At 38.1% G+C, this 22,734-nt stretch overlaps 1 protein-coding gene and 1 long non-coding RNA gene across 7 annotated transcripts in view; one reads left to right on the top strand and one right to left on the bottom strand.

Annotated features, from left to right (window-relative positions):
* LOC132516949 (uncharacterized) overlaps positions 1-2,489 on the bottom strand; it is a 58,084-nt gene extending 55,595 nt beyond the window's left edge. The window contains exon 1 of the long non-coding RNA XR_009539535.1: positions 2,305-2,489. This is a non-coding gene — a long non-coding RNA (uncharacterized LOC132516949). The remainder of the gene's footprint in view (positions 1-2,304) is intronic.
* ARB2A (ARB2 cotranscriptional regulator A) overlaps positions 2,406-22,734 on the top strand; it is a 428,163-nt gene continuing 407,834 nt past the window's right edge. For 5 of the 6 annotated variants that reach the window (XM_060143277.1, XM_060143278.1, XM_060143273.1 and 2 more), the window contains exon 1: positions 2,406-2,549. The gene's annotated coding sequence lies outside the window, so the exon portion shown is untranslated. Of the gene's footprint in view, positions 2,550-9,788; positions 9,888-22,734 lie in introns of all 6 variants that reach the window. The other variant, XM_060143274.1, reaches the window with a different exon arrangement.

Below are 22,734 nucleotides of genomic sequence, written 5' to 3'. Positions count from 1 at the left end.
CCTCTATTTTCTAAGGATAATTTCACTGGATATCAAATTCTAGGTCTTCAAGACTTTAAATATATCATCCCATTTTCTTTTTGCATAGTTTCTGAAGAAAAGTTCAATGTAATTCATATCTTATTTTTTCTCTGTAGGCAACATTGGTTGTTTTCTCCCCTCTGACCTCTTTCAAGATTTTCTCATAGACTTTCATTTTCTGCTGTTTGATTATATATGCCCAAGTGTAATTTTTTAGTATTTATCCAGTTTAGAATCCTCTAAGCTTCCTGGATCTGTGGGTTTTAATGTCATTAATTTTGGAAAATTCTGTCCTTACTTCAAATAGTTCCTTTGTTCCTTTTCTCTCTTCTCCTTCTAGCATTCCCATTATGCATATGCTAAACTTTTTGTAATTTCCCCACTTTTCTTGGATATTCTGTTTCATCTTCTTCATTCTTTTTTCTTTTCAGTTTTGGAAGTTTCTATTGACATATCCTTAATCTAGATTCTTTCCCTGGTTGTGTCCAGTCTACTTATGTGCCTACCAAAGGTGTTTTTCATTTCAGTTCCTGTGTTTTGGATTTCCAGCATGTCCTGTTGATTCCTTCTTAATGTTTTCATCTCTCTGCTTACTGTCCCCTTCTGTTTCTGCATGTTGTCCACTTTCCTTCCACTTCAAAGGCTAGAGTGGTCTGGAGTTGAGTATTTTCATTTCACTAGGTTGGTAACCCCCCAGTTGGTTAGGCTCTGGTAAAACAGTTTCCCTTAAAGGCAGATTTTATTAAGGAAAATAGAGAGCTCTGGGTATATTTGAAAATGCTCACTTTTCCTCTCCTACTGTCAAAAGAGAATTTTTATCTGATTTTCAAAGTGAGAAGCTGGTAGGTCTCTTGGAGGTAGCAGTCACAAAAGTGTGCCCCCCCCAAGCAATGGAACCACTTGGAGTTTTAATTCTCAAATTAGTCCATGAGTTTTAATGCCTAAAGTAGTCCACAGAGAGCTTCTGGCAATTCACCTATTACAAGTGGAGACTAGGTTGTAGAAAAGTAAGAACAGAAGCGTGTAGAACAATTAAGAAACAATTAGAGCATCCAGTGAGGAGTAGCATAGTAGTTGTAGAGGTGGTAAGAATTGGTTAGATTTAGAATACCTTTTGAAAAGAGCCGATAGATTTTGATGAGGGACTGACTGGATGTGACACTTGAGAGAAAGAAGAATCAAACTATGAACTGAACAATTCTAAGAGTCAATATGCCATTTGCTGAGATGTAAAGATATACACTAGGAAGAGTGAAACAGGTTTTGGAAACAGAAAATAGTTTGAAATGCATGTTAAATATCCTAGAAGATATGTTGACTAAGAAGTTAGATATGTTAGTATAGAAATCAAAGAAATCATGGCTGGAAATGGCTATTTGGAAGCCATCAGCATAGTGATGCTATATAAAGACAGTGAAGGAAAGAATGAGATTACCTGGGAAATAAAGGTGGCTAAAGAGGGGAAGAGAGCTGGGACACACTAAGAAATGAGGCAGAGTCTAGCAAAGAAGAATCAAAAGAGCTCTGTGAGTTCACAAAAGTCAAATGAAGAAAGCGTTTCAAGTTTCAAAAAGGAGGATGTGATGAACTGTGTCAAATGCTGGTGAATCATTAAGCAAGATGAAAACTAAGTGTTGCCCCTTGGATTTATCAGGATTGTTTAAATGCCCAGATATCTACAAACTCCCTTTTTATGAAAACATATAAACTAGCTAAAAGGTCTCACATTCAAGTGTGCCTAAGAATTAAAGACCTAGAGTTTATACTTAACATCACGTATCCTGCACTTTGTGGGCCACTTACAGTATTTTCATGAGTAATTTTTACTCTCAGGGATTTTTACCATAAAGTCTGAGTTTAGATCCAACCCACTGTTAGCGATGTGATCCTAGCTTTACACAGCTGTTTCCAATCTATCCTATTAGCAGTCAGTAGATAAAGAAAATGAGTACCTACTTCACGTAAGTCATAATTTACAGGTAAATTTAATCTTCTAAATCTAGACTTTTCCACTCCCTGTCTTTTCTGGAGTTGAAGGGACCAGGTGAAGCGGGATAAACCATGTGTGGGAGAGTGGGCAATTAGTGGCATGGGCACTCTCCCAACTGTTTTTAAACTACGCTTGGAGAACGAGGCTTCACGGTGGCCCCATACTCTGAAGTAACCCAGGAAGGGGTGTCCATTACTCCAGAAGAAAGAGCGAAGGAAAGGCGAAGAGGGCCCACAGGGACATAACAGGACAACCCCTCCCTCCCGCGTGCCTTTCTCTCCCTGCCCACCTACCGCCACAAGAACCGACCCAGCGACCACGCCCCGCCTCCTTCCGGCTTGTCGCGCCCGCCGCCGACGTGTGCGCAATGACGTTTCAATCTCCTGCGGACCCCGGAAGTGCAACTGGAACTTGTTCGGGGCGCGGATCCGGAGAGGGAAAGTCGTAACAACCGCACGAGGGAGTTCGGCTGGCGAGCTGGAAGGCCACGCCTCCTCCCGCCTCCCCCCACAGCCCTGTAGCTGGGGGCAGAGCTCAGGTAGGACCTGCGTTTGCCGGGTTGTGAACTCCCGGGGGGCAGGCCCGGGCCGGAATCAGAGGAAGAGGCTGGCCTTGGTTCGTCTCGGGCGGGGGTCGCTGGCGCCGCGTTTCCTGCGGACACTTCTGCCCTGTGTACAGGACCCCGCTGATGGGCAGCTTACACCTGCCATTTCCACTTCCGAGGCGGGGCATTACAAGTGTGTTCCCTGGATAAGTCTCCTTACTCTTGGACGTTTGGGGTTCTGGAAGCCTAGAGACTGTAGCGTAATGGGCCTTTCTAAGCTTTCTCAGGTGGGGAGGTTTGGTGGTTCTCTGGTTGAAGATTTTTCTACGAAAATGATCATCACCTGCCAAACCTTTACCAGAAGACATTCGCTGTAGTCAGAAGATTAAAGTGCAGTTATAAAATGCTCCCCAAACTTGTAACGTGCATGGGCGCTGGTGGGACATTTCACTGGGATGAATTCTTAATTGAATACTTTTGACTTTGAAACAAAGTTAGGTATATTTTGGAGGCAGTCTTCTCTTTCTCTCATCCAGAGATTTAACATATTCTTCTAGTGCTCCAGAGTGTGTATTTGTTATGCCAAGTAATTGGTTACTTAATTTTTGGCTATATTTATTGACAGTCTTGTTGCCTTTGTCTGTTTCCCCAAATCCTGTGAAAAGTTGCAGAGGGAGAATCCTTTGGTTTTCAGGCTAGCGAGTGCCTTGTACCATTTATCAAAACAGGTGAAATGTGATGCAATCCACGGTGTCTTTTTGTCTTAAAGCGGTGTTAGAGGTGTATTCTTCGTGCTTGTTTTTTATTCCTCATTGTGAGGGACAGATATACTGTATTCATTTGATGTATTTAGAAAATAAGTCAGGGAGCAGTTTTTTGGCATTCTGGTACCAGGCTTCTTAAGTGTTCCTTCCACTTAAGCCTAAACCAGGAATGCTGTGGATGGCTTAGAAGCAGTGGCTGTCGTGACGCTGGTAAGTGGTAGAATAGCACCAACGCCAAGAGGGCAGCATGACCTATGAAACCGTAACCATGCACCCACTCATTCCATTAACAGGTATTTATGGGCCATCTTCAGTGTGCCAGGTGGTGTTCTAGTTGCTGGGCTTCCAATAGTGAACAAAATGGGCAGTCTTTGTTCTGAAATTTACGCTGTAGCGGATAGAGAAGGACAGTTAGCAAGTAGATATATCAGGTAGTGATAAGGGCTATGAAGAAAAATAAAGCACATTGAGGGGAGAGAGAATGAATGATGGAGGATGCTGTTTTAAATAGGGTGGTCAAAACCTGCCTCTCTGGCCGAGACAGTGAGAGGCCCACGCACCGCGATGAAGAGCGGCCCCCGCTCGCCACAACTAGAGAAAGCCCTCTCACGGAAATGAAGACCCAAAACAGCCAAAAATAAATAAATAAATTTATATTAAAAAAAAATAGTCACAGGACAAGGCAGTTCCCATTCTACCATTAAAAAAAAAAAATCTCTCTGATAAGAGGACTTTTGAGTAGGGATCTGCATGAAATCAGGGAGTGAGCTCTGCAGGTATGTGGGTATGTGTTTTAGGCTAGGAAAAGGCCCTGAGGCAGGAATGTATTGGTATATCTTGGAATAGCAAGGATATAGGCATGGAGGCATCAGTGTTTAAAAATCTCAGGAATATTTACTCAGTGTTTTGTGTGAGCCTGAGAGATCTTTTTTATTGACAGCCTGTTTTTCTCAGCTTTCCCAGGCAGACCTCTATGAGGATAATCTGATGTCTTCAGATATGTAGAGATGTTTCCAAGCTTTTCATTAGCGCAAACAAAATTAAGCACTATTTACTCAGTTGAACATAACTTGAGCTGTCTGTTTTAGGGTCAGATTGGGTTTGTACAATGGCCGTGGATAACTAAGTAGCAAGTGAAATAAGCTAACATATGTCAACTATACTTTTCATTCCTTTTTTTTTAAATTGTGGTAAACTGTACATAACAAAATTAGTCATTTTAACCATTTTTAAGTGTACATTTCAGTGGAATTAAGTACATTCACATTGTTATGCAGCTGTCACTACCATCCATTTCCAGATCTTTTCATCTTTCCCAGCTGAAACTCCATACCCATTAAACATTAACTCCCCATTCCCCTCTCTCCTCAGCACTGGACAACCACTAAGCTACTTTCTCTATGAATTTTCTGTTTCTGTCTAGATACCTCATATAAGTGGAATCATACGACATTTGTCCTTTTTCACTGGCTTATTTTGCTTAGCATAGTGACTTCAAGGTTCATGTATGTTGTAGCATATGTTAAAATGTTCTTCCTTTTTTTTTTTTTTTTTGCGGTACACGGGCCTCTCACTGCTGTGGCCTCTCCCGTTGCGGAGCACAGGCTCCGGAAGCGCAGGCTCAACGGCCATGGCTCATGGGCCCAGCCGCTCCGCGGCATGTGGGATCTTCCCAGACCGGGGCACGAACCCGTGTCCCCTGCATCGGCAGGTGGACTCTTAACCACTGCGCCACCAGGGAAGTCCATGTTCTTCCTTTTTAAGGCTGAATAATATTCCATTGTATATATAGACTACAATTTGTTTATCCATTCATTTGTCTGTGAATGCTGGGGTTGCTTCCACCTTTTGGCTATTTTGAGTAATGCTGCTATGAACATGAGTGTGCAGATATCTGTTTGAGTCTTCTGCTTTAATTCTTTTGGTTATATACCCAGAAGTGGAAGTGCTGGATCATGTGTTAATTCTATGTTTATTTTTTTAAGTATTGACATATTATTAACAACAATGGCTACACTATTTTACATTCCTACTGGCAATGCATGGAGGCTCCATTTTCTCTGCCTCGTCACCAGCAGTTCTCCACGTCCTCACCAAGCACATTTTCTCTCTCATTTTTTTTTTTAATAATAGCCATCCTAATGGGTGTGAAGTGGTATCTCAGTGGTTTTGACTTCCCTACTGGTTGGTGATATTAAGCATCTTTTCATATGCTTTTTGGCCATATGTATATCTTTTTTGGAGCACTATTCATTTAAGATCTGATTTTTTTTTTTTTTTTTTTGGCTGTGCCACATGGCTTGTGGGATCTCAGTTCCCAGGGATTGAACCTGGGCCATGGCAGTGAAAGCCCAGAATCCTAACCACTAGACCACCAGGGAACTCCCCTTAAGGTCTGATCTTAATAGAAAATTTTGCAGGGTTTTTTTGGGTAAATTTTTTAAGGGTTAAGAAAGCAGCCACCTTGTCTTCTGTTACTTTTTTAACCCTAAAATACTGTAGTTGTAAAAACTTAAATTGTCTATAGACCAAGTATCTGCAGTAACTCCAAAGTTAGAAGTAAAAGAAACCATAAAGCATCTTTTGTAACAGTGAATGAACCTCTGGGTATCAGACTGTGATGAAAAGAGTTCTGAACAGCCAAAGATCATCCCCACCTGCTTTGATTCTTTTTTCTTTTTATTTAAAAGGAAAGGAGTGTATCAATTGGCTGACTATGGCTGTGAAGTAGATCTCTTTTTTTCTGGTAGCTGAGAAGAGCAGGAAAAGAGATAAAAATGATGAAGAAACAGAAAAAGAAGTGTTAGCAGTTGGATGTAGCTAGATGGAGAATGGCAAAGGAGATCAGTAACAGTAATGGACCTTAAGCACCAGAACTGACAGCAGAAGAGGGGGACCTGGCAACAAAGTGACAGAAAGTAATATAGCTCTACAGATTGGAATGGGATGGGGGACAGGGTGAAAGTGCAGCTGTATCTCAGCATGTGGTTCTGAAGTCAGCCACCTGGCCTTAAATGATTCAGTAAGACCTACTGTATACCAAGTAACATATGTCGGTTCATCTGGTTCAGCAGTTAGTATTTGGAGGATGTGCAGTGTATACAGTCCTACAGAAGTAAACTAAATTTTTCAGACCATGTATCACATCATTTCCAACCATAGAGTAATGAGGTTTGAGTAATTTAGTGAGCAATGTGTAATTTAACAATGTTCAGCATTGTTAAGAAAAAAATTTTTAGACTATCTGTTTAAGAGAGGAAGGAATTTTTTTAATTCAGAATGGATGATGACCCATTAATGCAAGGTAATGCATCTTTTTTTTTTTTTAACTATTGAATGTTTTGTACCCTATTCTTTATTAAATACTCTTTGGGTACTGCATTTAGCTAACTGTTTCAGTTATAAAGCTTATTTAAGTTGATTACTTTGCTTTGATTTAAAGTAATGAATGAAAAATTGTACCACATTTTTGCTTATCACTCTTTGACAAATTAAAATTGATTAATTTGCTACAGATGAGGTAGCAGATGACTGACTTGCTTAACATTTTACAGCTAAGTTAAAGATAATTTAGAGGTAACGGTGCTGTGCTGCTTTCTCTGATATTGTATTCTTGTCTCCTTTTTTTTTGAGAACAGTTCATTTTTGTAATATAGATACTGCAATATAGATAACAGATAATTTACTGTAGGGAAAAATATCACTGTGAAGACAGATCATTGAAGCAAAGCATTTATTGTATGTTTGTTTCCATTTCTTTATAGCAGATTGAATATTTTAAGCATGGTCTAGGTTGATAATATACTTAGGGTTGATTTGCTCAGAGGTTAGAGAGGTGCTAATAAGACTAAGATTGTGGATTTGGGCCTTGTAAGGCCCTTTAATAGCTAATTAAGGGAATGATAGCAACTAATACCCAACATTGTAACTGCCAATGGCTGTGGGATGTGGCTACTATTCCTATCCCCTGCTAATCACATTGCCATTATCTGTGATAGGTATAAGAAAGCAACATGAAAGATACTATATGTGGCTCAACAGATACAGTATCTCTATTTAAAAAATAATTTGGAGTTAATATCCAAGGTAATTAAGGAGTGTGATACCCTTTTCATTTACAAAGCATAGCTTAGTTTTGTGTGCTTTGTTTAGAACATGGAACAAGCTAGAATTGTGACCAAGATTATAACTCGAGGTGATTCAGTTTAAGAAGTTGAAAAGTTTGATTAATTGATAGGTGAGATGCTCTCTTGATTTGAATTACCCCATTCTTCTTGATATCATCGTTTTTGTCTATACTATGGAAATGACTCTGTTACTAACTCAAGTAGTTCGGGAATTAATCAATCATCTTGGTCCATTTGGTGTAATACCGTTTAATGTAGTTGGAGTATTTATCTTAAATGGTAATACCCAGGAATTGGTTGGGTGGCAGAGAGGAGAGGAAGGATCAGATCAGGAGGTAAAGGAAGTATTGGCAGAAAAGTAAGGGGGTTTGTCAACAAGTGTTAGCTGAATGGAGATTGGGCACTGGTCTCGAAAGAGATAGGGAGAAGGGAGGGATAAAGGAACAGAGAAGGGCCCAAGATCTAAATGAACTGAAATATGAGGCAAGGAAAACAGGGCAGTAGTTAGGCAGGGTCTCAGTTATCTGAATCAGTAAAAGATGGATACCTAGTCATAAGGCAGTCTGGACCCCATACTTGAGGATCTTACGTGCTGGTTGGGGTGTCTGTTATAAAGACAAGACTTCAGCAAAATTTTTTGTATTATGATAGAAGTATGTATAGGATGGTATGGGAGAGACACAATGCCTTACCTGGGGTTATTGAAAGGCTTTGTGGAGAAAATGCTACCTAAGTTGAAAACTTAAGGATGAGTCATTTAAAAATAAAGTGGATGGGCTTCCCTGGTGGCGCAGGGGTTGAGAATCTGCCTGCCAATGCAGGGGACACGGGTTTGGGCCCTGGTCTGGGAAGATCCCACATGCTGCAGAGCAACTAGGCCCGTGAGCCACAACTACTGAGCCTGCGCGTCTGGAGCCCGTGCTCCGCAACAAGAGAGGCCGCAATAGTGAGAGGCCTGTGCAGCGCGATGAAGAGTGGCCCCTGCTTGCCGCAACTAGAGAAAGCCCTCGCACAGAAATGAAGACCCAGCACAGCCAAAAATAAATAAATAAATTTAAAGTGATAAATCTAAGAGATTAAAAAAAAAAACAGTGGAAAGACTTTCTAGACAGAAGAAATACCTCTCAGCGGTCTGGTATTTGTAAAAACACTAAAAGGAATTTGCAACTACTAGAGCAGAAAGTTTGATTGTAATGAGAGATGGATTTGGAGAAAGAGATAGGAACCAAGTCATGGGGGGAGGGGCAGGGGATGTGAGGAGAATGTTGTATAGTTTGATAAGCGGCCTGGACTTGCCTCTTTAGGCAGTAGGAACTATTGAATGGTTTCTCTTATCTCCTGTAGGGTAAAGGATTTAACCTTGCCCCAAAAGAGGTCGGGCCTTTGCCCTCAGCTTCTGGATGGTAATCTCTAGTATTTTTGTTTTCCTTGGAACTTTGGGTCACATTGTCTAACAGTGTGATTTAGGGTAGGGGCTGCCTGTAGCCAGAGAGACTGTGTGACTTAGGGTAGGGGCTTTGGGTCTCTCGGTATCAGTTGACCTGAAAACTGAGATCAACCATGTGGGCAGTCATTCAGTCATGCCTGTGTAATGGAGCCCCAATAAAACTCTGAACACCATATCTCCTGTGAGCTTTCCAGGTTGACAATAGTCCGTGCATATTATGACATAGTTAGCAAGAGAACAACATGTCCATAACTTCACAGAGAGAGGACATCAGCAGCTCTATGTTTGGTACTCTCCTGAACTTTGTCCAATATGCTTTTTCCCTTCCCTGATGTTAATCTGAATTAATTTTCCTGTGGTAAACTATAATCATGAGTATAACAGTTTTCAGTGAGTTCTTTGGGTCTTCCTAGTGAATTATCAAGCCTGACGGGGCTTTGGGAGTCTTTGAACTTGTAATTGGTGTTAGAAGTGGAGGTTGTCTCTTGTGTTGACTGTGCCATCTAACTGTGTAGTTGTCCAAAACCTTTCATATCTCCTTTCTCTCCTTCTTCCTTCCTCTGATTAGGGATAAAAGTGGCTTTAGCATTTGAAAGCAGGACCAAGTGAACTGATGATGTTGAAGCACCCTATCATCTAAGAGTGAGGCTGTTTGGAAAAGTATCAAGAATGTTATAACACAAATGTTCCTGAACATGATGTTATCCCTTGATACTTTCTAATTGCTGGGGACTCAGTTGCATTCTCTCAAAATTCGTATGTTGAAGCCCTAACCCCCCAAAAGTAATTAAGGTTAAATGAGGTCATATGGGTGGGACCCTGATCTGATAGGATTGGTGTCTTTCTATGAAGAGACACCTGAGATCTCACTTGATTTCCCTCTCTATCATGTTAGGACACAGCAACAAGGTGACTGCCTAAAAGCCAAGAAGAAAGTTCTCACCAAAAACCAACCCTGCCAGACCTTGATCTGAGATTTCTAGCCTTCAGAACTGTGAGAAAATAAAGTTCTGTTGTTTGAGCCACCCCAGTATTTTGTCATGGCAGCTGGAGCAGACTAATACACCAGTTCATGACTGATCTTTTTTCTTTTTCTTAATCAGCAGTTGGGTTCCATGTGCTCTAGTGGAAGAATGTTAAGAGTTCAATGAACTCAGTTTCCCATAGACCCACTTTAAAGTTGAATCATCTGAAATTGTTCAAAAACTTGAAAGAAAGAAAGGCCTCAAAGAGGACTTTTAGATTATATACCATCTAAAGTGATTGAGCAAAAAAGTTGGTACATGGAAGTAGAAGAAAGGAAGAAGGAAAAATGGAATGAAAAATGATAGATGGTAGGGTCTTTCCTGTAGGCTGGAGTCTGGCCTGAACTTTATACAGGATGGCTCTAGGTTTGGTTCTAGGATCCAACAAAGTTGGTTTTACTGGAGACCATTTTGGACCTCTTTCATCCACCATCAAAGTATTTTTGATCTGTAGCCTGTTCTTTTAGGGTCTTTTCCTACTTTTTTCTAGGTGACTAATATGATAAAATCAATTCATGCTAATGTATTTCACAGGTAACTATAAGAGTATTATTGTTTATAGGTAATATTTCATTATTTTGAAACAGTGTGAGTGATTTAATGGTGAAATTTAATCTGCATTAGGAATACTGCCAAGTACTTCTAAGAAACTAGATGACTCCATTTTATCATTGAAAACATCCTAGCATCATACAGATTAGTTTCACTTCCCTAAAAAATCCTCTGTATTATGCATATTCAGCCATCCTTCCTCCCTAACCCCTGGCAACCACTGATCTTTTTAGTCTCCATGGTTTTCCCTTTTCCAGAATATCATATAGTTGGAATCGTACAGTATGTGGGCCTTTGGTGGTTGGCTTCTTTCACTTAGTAATATACTTTTAAGTTTCCTCCCTGTCTTTTCATGGCTTGATAGCTTTTTTAATTTTTTTTGAGTGCTACTGAATAATATTCTTTTGTATGGATGTACCACAATTGATTTATTCATTCACCTACTGAAGGACACCTTTGTTGTTTCTAAGCCTGGCAGTGATGAATAAAGTTGCTCTTAATATATGTTTGCAGATTTTTGTGTGGACATAAGTTTTCACCTAATTTGGGTAAATACCAAGGAGCATGATCCTGGATCATATGGTGAGAATATGTTTAATTTTCAAAGAAACTGCCAAATTATCTTCCAACATAGCTGTATCATTTTGCATTCTCACCAACAATGAGTGAGAGTTCTTGTTGCTCCATATCCTTGCCAGCATTTGGTGTTGTCAGTGTTAAGGATTTTAGCCATTCAGATAGGTGTGTAGTGGTATCCCATTGTTTTTTTTTTTTTTTTTTTTTTTTGTGGTACGCGGGCCTCTCACTGCTGTGGCCCCTCCCATTGCAGAGCACAGGCTCCAGACACGCAGGCTCAGCGGCCATGGCTCACGGGCTCAGCAGCTCCGCAGCATGTGGTATCCTCCCTGACCGGGGCACGAACCCGTGTCCCCTACATCGGCAGGCGGACTCTCAACCACTGCGCCACCAGGGAAGCCCCTCCCATTGTTGTTTTAATTTGCAATTCCTTAATGACATGATGTTGAACATCTTTTTGTAAGCTTATTTTCCATCTGTATATCTTCTTTGGTGAGGTGTCCAGGTCTTTTGCCCATTTTTTAATTGGGTTGTTTTCTTATTGTTGAGTTTTAAAAGTTCTTCATATATATTGAATAAGATACCTTTATTAGATATGTCTTTTGAAAATATTTTCTCTCAGTCTCTGGCTTTTTTCATTCCCTTGACAGTATCTTTTACAGAGAAAGTCGTGGCTCCTTTTTGTTTAACAGTCCTTTTATTAGTTTATTTCTGGCTTCTCATGTTTTACTATAAGCAGCAAAAAGAACCACGTGGCACATTCAGCACTCTAGTTGGAAATCTCCTTGTTAGATCAGCCACTTCATTAGGTACATTTTCTACTTTCCATATAATTCCATGGGATACTGCAATTGCTGCCACTACATGACAACCCCTTCCTCGAGTTTCCAATAACATTTACTTTGCTTTCTTTCAGGTCCTCACCCACAGCCTTATCAAAGACCATGGGGCATCTATTAACAGATTCTTCGGGCTGCTGTAGGCTTTCTCTAACACTCTTTTCAGAGCCCTCTGCCTGGTTCCTCAAGCCATTCTTGAGGTTTTTGGTATGGCAGCATTCCACTTCCAGGTACCAGTTGGTTTCTACTGCTGCCCTAAAAATAGTTGCAGTACTAAGGTTTCTGTAAAACAAATCATGTGGTTGACCAAATTACAGCACAACTTGAATTTGCAATCCTAAAGGACGGATTGGGACCTTGACAATTGGGGTGGGTACATTTAGGCAGATTCTGGTGAAGCTAGACACCTTGGATCTCTAAATTCTCTTGAACCTTCTTTGCCAGTAGAAGCAACCCTTCTACTCCTTCCCAGGAGGCCTGTCTCCCCTGGTCTAAAGAACCTGTAATGGCCTCCCCTTAGTTGCCCACAATGGATTGCTGATCTTCCTCTTTTCTTATTCCAACCACCTTCCCTTGCTTCTAGACCTATAACCAAACTTGAGTCCAAACAGACCCCAGAGGGTGAGGTAAAAAGTTTACACAAAGATGTGTGTGATTTTCGTCAGTTTATATCAATAGAAATCGGGGAATTATGTGTGGGAATGGATTCTAAGAATGTGGAATCAGGTTAAAGGAATATACAGTTGGGTCAAGCAGTGGTGGGGCTGGTGGTGGCAGTGGTTATGGTGATGTCACGGAATCCTGTAAGGATTATATTGTTAAGAGGATATTCTAAGTTAGAAAATGAGTGATAATGGGGACCTAAATTAAGACAACAGTGTTGGGGATCCAAAAGAAGGAAGTGATGCTCCTTGTTCCTTTGGTACATTATGCGTAATGTTTTAGCACTTGCAATTTTATTAGTTAATGGCCTCTCTCACTAGACCAAGCTATTCAGTTTCTAGGACGATTTATTTTTGTAACAGCATGAGAAGCAGCAAACATTATATGCCAGGTATTGTTCTAAGAACATAAAATACATTAGTTCAGGTCTTCCCTGGTGGCGCAGTGGTTAAGAATCCTCCTGCCAATGCAGGGGACAAGGGTTCGAGCCCTGGTCCAGGAAGATCCCACATGCCGCGGAGCAACTAAGCCCGTGCACCACAACTACTGAGCCTGTGCTCTAGAGCCCGTGCTCCGCAACAAGAGAAGCCACCACAATGAGGAGCCCGAGCACCACAACAAAGAGTAGCTCCTTCTCATTGCAACTAGAGAAAGCCCACGTGCAGCAACAAAGACCCAACACAGCCAAAAATAAAAATAAATAAATTTATTTTAAAAAAATACATTAGTTCATTTGATCCCCACAGCTATCCTTAAGTAGGTACTAATGTTAAGTGCATTTTTTAGATGTGGAAACAAGGTTACAGTATTGAGGGTCCTCAGGACTGCCCTTAGGTTTGATGATTTGCTGGAAGTACTCCCAGAACTCAGAAAAGCTATTAAATTCACAGTTTCAGTCTACTACAGTGAAAGGATACAGATTAAAAACTGCAAATGGAAAAAGCACATAGGGCTGAGTCCAGGAGAGACTAGGTATTAGCTTCCACTTGTCCTCTCTCAAAAGTCATACAGAAAGTGCTTAATTCTCCCAGCAACAGTGTGTGACAACAAGTGCTAAGTGTTAGCAACCAAGGACGCTCCCCTGAGCCTTGGTGTCCTGAGAGTTTTTAGAGTGTCCGTCACATAGGCATGGAGTGCCCCCATGACCAACTCAATCTCCAGCCCCTGCAGAGATCAAACTGATACAGCATGCCGCAGGATCCAGGTGAATAAAAACATGCATTCACCATAAATCATATGGTTAGTATAAACTGTATGGCATGGCCCATGGCCTCAGGCATATGGAGATACTATTATCAGGCATGATATTCCAAGGACTTATAGGTTAACTCCCAGAAGCCAGTCAAGAGTCAGTCCTTTCTATAGAATATACAGATTTTGGACATCCCAAGCCTTCTGAGTTAACCTTTCACTGCACACCTGGAGGTTAAGTACCTTGCCCTAGGTATTACATAGAATAAATGGCAGAGTTAAAATTTAAGCACAGGCATTCTGGCTCCAGTGTCAGTTGTTTTAACCATATATTCTACTGCCTTTGGCATCACTTCCGTCAAACACAGAATCTGATATATTTGAGGCATTTAATAAATTTTTATTATGTGAATGAATGAAGGAACGATAGGAAACTGTAGGCTAGGTCTGCTGATTCAATAAAGGTCATTAGTCTTAAAGGTTTTGCATGAAATACCACATGTCCATATCTACTCCCCAGCTCTCTGAAATCTATGTAAGTTATTAGACACTCATTGAAGATCAGCTTAAGTTTCTTTTTTGCTCTCTTCATGTGTGTATATATTGCTCAATTGACTTGAGTAGTAGGATTAGAAATCTAATTAGTTCTAATGTGTTAAGAAAGTATATGACTGCTTGAAATTTCAATATTTAGAGCTATTTTTCTGGTTGACAGTCTTATGAATTCCTCAATAGCAGTTATAATTATGGTCAAAGCTAAATACTTGTGATATTTAGGTTCTTTTTCTATTTGTGTATATTTGCTAATTTCTCTTGGAATAAATAATAAGGTTTGACTGAAATGTAGAAATAATCCCTCCTCAAGTAATAGTTTATATATTTGTCATACTTTTTTCTACCCACAGGATATATCATTCTCCATGGAATGAGTACTACCATAACATGTAAAGATTTTAGGGAAATAGAATAAATCATGCCAATTACCATTTATTTTAACATTTAAAAAGTCTCCCCACTTTTATCTGTTGTAGCTTTAAGGTATAATTGAAGTGCAATAAATTTTACATACTTATATAATTTGATGTTTTAGCATACTTCCTTGAAACTCTCATCACAGTCAAGATAAGGAGTATTTCTGTCGCCTCCAAATGTTTTCTTCTGCCATTTTCCATTGGTCATTTATATGTCTTCTCTCAAGAGGTAGCTGTTGAAATCTTTTTCCTACTTTTAAATTTGCTTGTCTTATTATTGAGTTGTAAGAGTTTTTTAAAAAATATAATCTGTACAAGTTCTTCCAAATATTTTCTCCGTTCTGTGGCTTCTTTTTCATTTTCTTAATGTTATTTTTTGAAAAGCAAGCACAGATTATCAATTTTTATCCTTTTATGATTTGTGGGGTTTTTTTTTATTGTTCTGAGAAAACTGCCTGCTGTAAGGTTCCAAAGATTTTCTCCTGTGTTTTCTTCTAAATTTTTATAATTTTAGGTGTTATATTCATGTTCATGATCTATGTTGGGTCAGTTTTTATGTATGACATGAGGTAAGAGTTGGTTTTTATCTTTTTCCAAACAGATAATTCATTTGAATCAACACCATTTATTGAAGAGTTTTCTTCTGTTGAATAGACTAGCACCTTTTTTGGAAATCAACTGACTTCCAGCGTGTTGGTCTATTTTTAGACTCTCTATTCTGTTTCATTGATGTATATGTCTATCTTTATATTAATTCCAAACTGTTTTGATTACTGTAGCTTTATGTTAAGTCTTGAAATTAGGTAAGGTACATCTTCCACTTTGTTCTGCTAGAAATTTGCTTTGGTTATTCTAAATCTTTTGTATTTCTATATGAATTTCAGAATTAGCTTGCCAATATCTGCAAAATAGCCTGTTGTGATTCTGATTGAGGTTGTGCTGAATCTATAAATCAATCTGGGGAGAAATGTCATCATAAAATACTGAATTTTCTAATCCATGAAAATGGTATTTCTTTGCTTTTATTTAGATTGTCTTTGATTTCTCTCAGCAAAGTAGTTTTTAGTGTAGCAGTCTTGGATAGCTTTTATTAGATTTACTTTTAGGTATTTTATGTTTTTTGGCACCACTAAAATGAAATTTTTTTTAAATTTTCTGATCTTGACATTTATATGTATATATTTATACAAATAATGTTGCTTTTTATATAATTACCTTGTAGTTTCTCACCATGTTAAATTTATTTATTAGCAATAGTAGTTGTTTTGTAGTTTCTCTAGGATTTTCTATGTAAACAGTCATATAAATGCAATCAGGCATAATTTTGCTTCTAATCTCTGCCTTTTTTTTTTTTCCTTAGCTAAGTATATTGACTTAAGCATCATGTGTAGGGCAGGCAGGTTACCTATGTGTCCAAAGTTCACTTTGTAATAAACTTATGAACAAAGCCAATCAAATACTACATTTTATTTATCAATAAGTTACCTACATTAACTTTTCTCAATTCACTTAATGATAAGAATGGGTATTCATAAGTTAATGGACAAAGCCAATCAAATACTGCATTTTATGTACCCTGTACATGTTTAATTTTGTTAATCCACTTAATGGTGAAAGTGGGCGTTCTTACCTTTTTACTGATCTGAGGGAGAAAGAATTCAATTTTTCAACATTTTTAATTTTGCACTCATTACTCAATGCTTTTGCAGTCATAACTCTTCTCTAGCCTGATAATTTGTCTTCTCTCAGGGAAGGCACTCATCTGGCTTAGAAAACTTTGAGTTGCATATGTTCCCCCTTTTTGACACCAGGTATGATTTGATAGGTAACTGCCCACGTGGTATCGTAGTAGCTATAAAGCATTTAAATTCAGTGGAGAATTAAGATGTGGAAAGGGTAGATAACATGGTATTTGATTTATTTTCTTCATTAATTTATTGTACTGTGAACTTTGGAAGACACTGATTGTCTGCCCTACATATTATGCTTAAGACATCATAGATTGCTGAGAAGAGCCAGAGGGTTTTATATTCTAACTTGTACTTGTTTGCACTTAGTTCTCCACTCCTGGAACTGACCTTTCATATTTTTTAGTGAGAAATGCTTAGTGTGTAGAAGGAACACCATCCTCATTTCTTACTACTTTTTAGTCCATGATTTTCCTACTCTCTTCTATTTACCTGGCATTGCATTCCAAGTGACTGGAATGGAAAATCGGTGTTGAAAATGTCAGAATTTGTTGCACTCAGATGTTTACATACTGTTTAATGTGGTTTGAGATCTTGTGGTTCTTCTCTTTACCATTTATGAGCTAGTTTGCCAGTGTCTGTCACATATTTAAAATCTGTGTAAATAAAACAGTTTGGGATTGTTTACATATTGACTTTAAGGTAAAAATTACAGTGATATTTGAGGGAGAATGCCTTTTCTTCTGTTGCTGCTCTCTTCATTGAGAAGTTTCTCATTTGATCAATCTTGTACTTTTATTGGGCCATATGACTTTTAAAATATCATATATGGTTTACATTTTCCATGTAGTTGTTTATTCAGCCCTAATGTTTACTGGTCTACTATGCATTTCAGAAGATTCTGAAATCCTAAAATTAGTTTGAAACTTAAAATAAGATAGGAAGGTCTGCCTGTGTCAAACCTACACCACATATTGAACCCAGCTTTACCAAAGCCCTAAACTATTATATTAGGCACTGACCAAACCAATAATGAAGTGATACTGTGTTTCCTTAGGGCTATTATTTTTAGTGTGTATTGCTTCCATTTGAATGAGGACCTGACTGTATATATTATGTAGACCGTATGCTTCTATATGACTTTTGTTCCTACTATTAGTTCTTTTCTTTTAATAACTTTTTAAATAATTAATTAATTAATTTTTGGCTGCATGGGGTCTTTGTTACCGTGCACGGGCTTTCTCTTGTTGCGAAGAGCGGGGGCTAATCTTCGTTGTGGTGCGCGGGCTTCAGTAGTTGTGGCACGTGGGCTTCAGTAGTTGTGGCTTGTGGGTTCTAGAGCACAGGCTCAGTAGTTGTGGCACACAGGCTTAGTTGCTCCATGGCATGTGGGATCTTCCTGGACCAGGGCTTGAACCCATGTAACCTGCATTGGCAGGTGGATTCTTAACCACTGTGCCACCAGGGAAGTCCTATATTAGTTCTTTCTGAATAAGACCTTGACTATATCATCTAAATCCAACCATATCCTCTAGTAGTATCAATATTTTTTATTTAAGTAATTAATCTAGATTAGCTAATAGGTTTCATTTGAAAGAATGTCATTTATTGTTACTTATTTACTAAAATTGTGTAAATACAGTTTCAAAAAAAAGGACTCATTTTTAAAATGTATTTATTTGTTTTTTTGTTTGTTTGTTTAATTTCTGGCCACACCGCACAGCTTATCAGATCTTAGTTCCCTGACCAGGGATTGAACCCACGCCCTTGGCAGTGAAAGCACAGAGTCCTAACCACTGGACTGCCAGGGAATTCCCAAGGGCTCATTTTTGCATTAATTATCCTTCCTCTGTCCATTTCTTGGGAATGTTATTTGCTTTAATAGGCTTTGATCATTTTATAAACAAGCCCTGTTTAAGTCAACATTTATGAGCCCATAATGTGTAAGACATGTCAGGATGAGGAAAACAGCCTTTATCCTCAGAGAGGTGATATGACCTGTATACAGCTGACCATAATATAAAATACAAAGAGCTAAATTTCGTGATGTACTTAGGGGGCACACTGTTTGAGGAAAATATTTCCAGAATAGTACTTATTATGGAAATAGTAATGAGAAGTGTTTCAGAGTAGAAATGTTTTGTGTCTTAAGTTTAAATTTCATTTTTTAAATGAAATTTAAAGCAGTAAACTTTCTTATGAAGACATGGAAAAATATCTTAGCAAAATTGAGTTACACACTTTAGTTAAGATTACTCTAAAAATAAGAAAATAATTCTTCCTTAGAGAGTCTTAGACTGTAAACATGAAATGTATTTCTCTCAGAGCCCAACTACCTTTTGTTTTCTCTGAATGTTGACCTGATAGGAATTGCAGCACAATTTTCTAATCGATGGTCATTTATATCTGTTTTAGTTAATTCAGCCTTGAAATATAATGCATATATTCACCTACAGAATTACGGAACTGTTGGTTAACTTACTTATTAAGATGTATTACTGCCTAAGACTTGTTTTCGGTTTCTGCAAAACATTCGAGTGAGGTTGTCTTTTTCTATACATTCCATAATTACAAAACTTTAGTTTTTGGTTTATTGTTGGAAAGTGAATACATTTAGCATTTTTCCAATTACTGTTTTCTACTCATTTTTAAAGGCATATGAATATTAGCTGTATCTAAAAATTAAAATATATAAATGAAGGACCAACTATTTACTTCATAAAATTAAAAAATTAAAACTATACTACAGAGGTCCTGAGATAGTGAATTTCCATGTAAATTTAAAATATAAATAAACTTTTGGCATAAGTGTCTGAATTATACCCTTCATATTTGTTGTTACCGATTTATTTTTTGAAACCATTTTCTTAAGTTAGGTGTTCCCTATTCAATAGACTGTCTTGTCAGATGAAGAATCTCTATGCGCCTCAGAGTTTACACCTCATTTCTTGCTTTTTCTTCTGAATGGTTCTTATTCAGAACTGACAGTTTTGTTGGCTCCCTGATTAAATCACAGTAGGATTCTTGAGTTTAAGAAGTCAACTCCAAAATTTTGATTGTCTAAGCCATCATTTTAAAAAGGGAAGTGATGTTAGGTTTGGAATTGTTTCAGGACTTTATACAAGCCTGGTGTCTATTGTTTAGTAGATAACCATTATTAAAATAGAGACTGGAATTGTGAAAGAGCCCACTTCTATGCCTTTCCAGTTCTATGATTTTATGTTTTGAATCTATTTAAACTTGTCTTAAATAATATCCTTAGGCTTAGTGTTCTGTAAAGGGCCAGCCCTGGAGGCTTGCAGCTTACTTTGGGATCCTTGTAATATGTGAGTGTGTGTGTGTGTCTGTGTGTGTGTGTCTGTGTGTGTGTCTGTGTGTGTGTGTGTGTCTGTGTGTGTGTGTGTGTGTGTGTGTGTGTGTAAAACCAGGTTTACATGAATGAATAATAAAATATATGAATATTTTCATTAAAAGCAAAACCAAACCCATCAACCACATGAAGAGCAATGCCACAAGTTTACAGAAGCTCTGCCAACTTATGAATAGTTGGATTTCAGGTGGTTACTTAGGGACTAAGTGGTGCCTGAGGTCTTATAGCAAATTTGTGGATAATATTTCAAATCAACAAAATACAGGAAGGATAGGCCTTTAAATATATACTTAGACTAAGCATTGGTGCTAATTCTTTGTTAGTTCAGGCAGCTTTATAATTTTCTTACTGCTAATTTGTGTACCAATAAAGGCCGGTTGAATCAACATCTGTTTTTCAGTGAAAGGAAGTTTAACTCTCATGCAGAAAAAAGCAGTATTTTCAGCATTTGTCATTTAAACAAATAGAAATGAGTTTAACAAAATGTTATTTTCAGACAAAGCACCAGATAAAAAGTTTTATGCTGATTTTATTCTCATTTTAACATCAAGTCCTCCTTCCAGTGGCTGCTGTTACAGCATTTTTTCTTTTTTACCTTATTTTGAAAAAACAAAGTTATGATATTTTTTTCCTCAAAATTAAAGCCCATTTTTGTGTCATGTTGAAAGACTGGCAGATGATCCTCTGTGGAAAATAGTCTATCGTGACTAGCTGAGCCTATCTTTTGGTAGTCACGGGGACAGATCATTCTGAAATGACTCTTAGTCCTCATCTTTTATTTTCAAGTTGCTTATAACTGGCTCTAATGCCAGCATTTTAAAATTTTAATTTTAAAATTTAAAATTTAAAAAAATTTAAAATTTAAAATTTAATTTTAAAATTTTAATATCTTCAAAGGCAGATTTTACTTATGCTTACTAGTGGCAGTTACCAAGGAAAGAACAAAAACGTAAGTAATAGTTTATGTGCGTAGTTGTATTTTAAAATATTATAAAGTTTTGGGATATTATTATTTTTAATACAGATTTTAAACATATTTACAGTTTATCTTTCTTTAATAGCTGGTGCAAAAGCTTTTGAGAAAATCAGTTTTTATTCAAAATAGTAGTTCCATTTCAAAACAGGCAAGGAATCAGTTGGGTTTCAGTAATATCATATTATATTGACATATAGCTACTCTGAAGTTTACTCAATACCTGTTTATCATTTTTCCTTATAACTGCTTCTTACGTTTACTCACCAGTAGGACCCACAAATTTCTGACTAAATAGACAGGACTGGACTCCTAACATTGTGTTTAAGAAAAATACCCCCCTGGGGCTTCCCTGGTGGCGCAATGGTTAAGAATCCGCCTGCCAATGCAGGGGACACAGGTTCGATCCTTGGTCCAGGAAGATCCCACATGCCGTGGAGCAACTAAGCCCATGTGCCACAAAAACTGAGCCTGCGCTCTAGAGCCCGTGAGCCACAACTTTTGAGCCTGCGTGCCACAGCTACCGAAGCCTGCGCACCTAGAGCCCGTGCTCCACAATGAGAGAAGCCACTGCAGTGAGAAGCTGGCTCACCACAGCGAAGAGTAGCCCCTGCTTGCTGCAACTAGAGAAAGCCCACACCCAGCAACAAAGACCCAACACAGTCAAAAATAAAATAAATACAATAAATAAATTTACAAAAAAAGAGAAAAATACCCCAAAGAACAATTTATAAAAGGCAGTGCTACTAAAATTAGTTATGTTATTCTTTTTCTTTTAGTGTTTTTCTTTATCATTTATTTTAAATATATCGTTGATAAATAAAACAGATTATATGCAACCAGGGCCTGTATGTGATTATATGTATATTATATACTGATTCAAAAGTAGCCACCTATGTGTAATGCTTATATAAGTTATAGACCATAAATAATATGATGAATAGCTCTAAATTCACCACTCAATCCAACACTCAAAACACTATCAACAGTTTACATTGACCCATGTGTTTCTCCCAGTTTCATACCCCTCCCACCTTCCCAGTGGTAATCACTATTCTGGATTTTGTGTTTTTCTCTTGATTTTTCTTAAGTTTTATCACCCAAATTGTGATACCAATAGATTGTTTTAGTTTACTTTGTTTTTGAGCTCTGTATAAATGGTATTATAATTTATATAGTTTTCTGATTCTTGGTTGTTTAGTGTTATTTTTGGAACATTCATCTGTGTTTTTGAGTGTAGTTGTGGCTCGTTCACTTTCACTGGTATATACTATTCATTCTATTAATATACCACAGTATATCTGCCCTGCTTTAATTGGAGAACAGTCTTTTCCAGTTGTGGTAGCCAGATTCTAAGATGGCCCCCAATAGTTTTTCCTTCTTGATATTCATGCCTTTGTGTAGACCTTTCTTACTTTGAATAGGGTTGCCATCTGTGCCAGTAGAATATTGAGGAAGTGATGGTGAGAATTTTGCAGCTTTCTCCTTGATTTCCTGGCTCTCTCTGGAGAAAGCCAATAGCCATGGCATGGTGATAGTCAAGCAGACCTCTGAAGAAGCCCATGTGGGGAGATACTGAGGCTTCTAGCAACAGCCAGTACCAATAATTCATCTGTGTGAGTGAGCCACCTCTAGCCTTAGTCTGACTTTCAGATGGTTGTAGACCTTGCCAGTATATTTTTTTTTGTAGTTTTACATTTTACATTTTAATCTATGATCCATCCTTATTTTTTTTAACTTTTTATTTTATATTGGAGTATAGCTGATTAATGATGTGATGGTTTCAAGTGCACAGCAAAGGGACTCAGCCATACATATACATGTATCCATTCTACCCCAAACTCCCCTCCCATTGAGGCTGCCACATAACATTAGGCAGAGTTCCCTATGCTGTACAGTAGGTCCTTGTTCATCCATTTTAAATACAGCAGTGTGTACATGTCAGTTGCAAACTCCCTATCTCTTCCCCTCATTCTTCCCCCTAGTAATCATA

This window comes from Lagenorhynchus albirostris, chromosome 3, assembly GCF_949774975.1.
Source record: "Lagenorhynchus albirostris chromosome 3, mLagAlb1.1, whole genome shotgun sequence".
NCBI lineage: Eukaryota > Metazoa > Chordata > Mammalia > Artiodactyla > Delphinidae > Lagenorhynchus > Lagenorhynchus albirostris.
The sequence above is the reverse complement of the archived record's forward strand: the minus strand, read 5'-3'. Positions and strand labels throughout refer to the sequence as shown.